Genomic DNA, 2,907 nt, shown 5'->3' on the forward strand with positions numbered 1-2,907 from the left:
ACTATTATTCTCACTACTCTAAGACAGTCACACCAAAAGATATAACTGATAAGCAGATGACTGTGCCTTTCAAATTTATTTTTGCTAGATGTGATATGTCCGACAAAATAATACGTGATAATCAGTCACAGTTTCGTGTATGTGAGCTTAAGCAATTTTCAGTATGGATTTAGATATATAACCCTTTGTTGGAAAACGAGATGAAAATAAAGTGTCTATTGAAAAAAAGGCTGTGGAGTCAGACTCTGGTCCAAATTTAAACTATAAAATGGCACCAATGCATCACTAGCTGGCATCTTGTTCAACAGAAAATGAATAATGGGAATGCTTGCATTGTTAGAAACTGGTTTCTGGGTCACTGGGTGATTGCAATAATACAAAGAGTCTTATAGGGTAAAACTGGGTATGATTTGGGATCCAAGAAGTTGCCATTAAGGTAGGGAGCAGCAGTTACATTTACCAGAGGTTGGTCCCATGATCATAAAAGAAAATGTAAGATGGAAGAATGACTGGCACTTCTGCAAATTCTACAGAGATAAGGAGTGTGAAATCTACCATCTTGTCTCACGTGGTCTCAAACAGCACAGGAGATAGAGGCAAAGGAGCTGTTCAATATAAAGCAATGAGAGCAAGTGGACCTGCCACATCCTACTAACACTAGTGCTGATGTTCCATAGGATTACCACAGTTCCAACTCGCAGTATAAGGCACCTCAAAAAGTGTCTGAATATTGAATATTTAATCATTAAGTTGGATAGAAGTAGTTCAATTGTTTATTATAATAATGTGTTTAAGTCGGATTATGTTTTACTTGAAGGGAAGGTGTAGTGTTAGGGGCTGTGCCTCAAAGGGCTAAGTCCCAAGTAGGAAATGTGGATAAGGCATTGTGGATAAGGCTCTTTCTGTTATATAGTACAAATTGTATCAGGAAAAAAAAAAGATCTCCTGCAAACTCCATAAGCCATGGGGTTCAGATCTACACAGGTAGTTAAGTACCTAACCTATATGAAGCACCTAAATCCCTGTGTGTATCTGAACCTGGATGATCACAGAACATCATCCCCCTGCTCTTGTTCAGAAAGGAAGGTACTTTGTCTGCTTTGTGAAGAAGCTTAGACCCATTCATGGGCAGATCTAGGATTTTCTAAAGGGGGATGTAGCACACCATACCATGGCAGGATGGGGATGAGGAGGCATGGTTGGAGCCCCTGGGCTGCTGGAGGATACTAGGAAGCCAAGCAGGTAGCATGCACGTGGAGTGGGGGGCTTGCCTCACACTGCTGTAGTCTTTGACCCGGGTCGAGAGGAAACCCAGAGCTGCTCCTGGCCCACTGCAGCTGAAGGTTACAGAGAATAGCTTCACAGAGAGGTAGACTTGGCTAGGGACAGTAACAATGGCTCACAGATTCCTCCTTCAGTGCCTGCTCCCTGTGTCTCCTGCTGGCTGGGAGCATGTGCTGGAAGGAGAAACCTATGCACCACTGCCACTGGCTCCAGGCAAGCCTGGTTCCCTGCACAGCTGCTTTCTGCATCAGCTGGGGACAGGAGCAGCAGTCAGAGATGGGTTCCTCCTTCCAGTGTGTGGTCCTGACCAGTGGGGGATACAGCAGGAGAGTGGCAGGGAACTGGTGCAGGGACAGGTGATCCACCTGCTGCTTTCTGACCCCTGTTGAGCCCAGCACCCTACACAGCTGCTCCCTGCAGCTTATAGCTACATTGGGATGAAAGCAGCTCCCCCTGCACCTGGGTCATCTAGGAACAAGATCAATGGTGGCAAAAGAGGGGTGCAACTGCACCCTCCACCCTTCATCTTTTCCTGTTCCCACATAGTGGGACTACCTACTGTGGCTGGCAAGAATGTGGGACAAAACCTGGTATCCTTTCACCCCACTCCTGTGCAATTGCTGACACTGGGGAGTGTTGAGCAAATATTGACAGTAGGCTGCTCCTAATATTTTGCCGCCCTTGGTAACCCCACTTTGGTAGAAATGGCTTTGTGCAGAAGATAAATGCATCAAAACAGAATTATGCCATTCCTCTATCAGGAGTTTTTAAACAATTTTTATTCAGTCCATGGTGTCATTGGACAAATTCCAAGCCCTTTACCCTGTTTTAAATAACTTATTTTCTTGGAAAATTCTTTCAAACTTACATGTGTTGGTTCAGGTCTGAACCTCATCATCTACAGCCTAATATGAAAATATCAGGTGGAGACATAACTTGATATTTTGATGCCATGAGCAGTGTGGGCAGTAGGGGTGGGAAGTGAGCACTGGGTTTCTCACAGTTGTGGTGGTGGCCAGCTCCCTGGGGGCTGTTGTTCTGGTGCCCCATCTGAATCAGCATGGAGAGGTTGCCCACTCCCCTGGTCATGCGACTGATATCAAATATATTTGCACAAAACATGCATGGTAGATGTATAGGGGTAAATTCTGCTCCCAGTTACTTAAAATAACCCAGATTAACTGGCTTATTTTAAGAGGGGTGCATGGGTGTACATAAGAATATAAGTTAGCCTCATATTGGGCAGATAAAACAATCTTTAGGGCCTTGTAAGCAGTGAAAATTTAGAAGGCAGTGTAGGAAATCAGTAATACTATGTTTTCAGCTCTGGTCTCTTCCTGAATGTTTTCCTGAATAGGTCTTAAAAACTTTATTCAATCTTATTTTCATGTTTCTCTCTGGGGATGCTTTTCATGGAAACAAATTATTTTTCAAGGAGCAAACAATAAACAGAGAAACAGGCTTTTGTATGCTGGGGCCAATTCCAGATCACTTTTCCCAAATAGTGATAATTTCGGAGACAAAGGGAACTCTCATCCAAGATGCCTATAATTTGTGTTATTTCAGTTTTCCAGAGTTTATGAATCACAGTGCAGAATCAAAAATAGATCCAATATTTCTTTT

This window comes from Gavialis gangeticus, unplaced genomic scaffold, assembly GCF_001723915.1.
Source record: "Gavialis gangeticus isolate Ggan-Ray unplaced genomic scaffold, GavGan_comp1, whole genome shotgun sequence".
NCBI classification, from domain to species: Eukaryota; Metazoa; Chordata; order Crocodylia; family Gavialidae; genus Gavialis; species Gavialis gangeticus.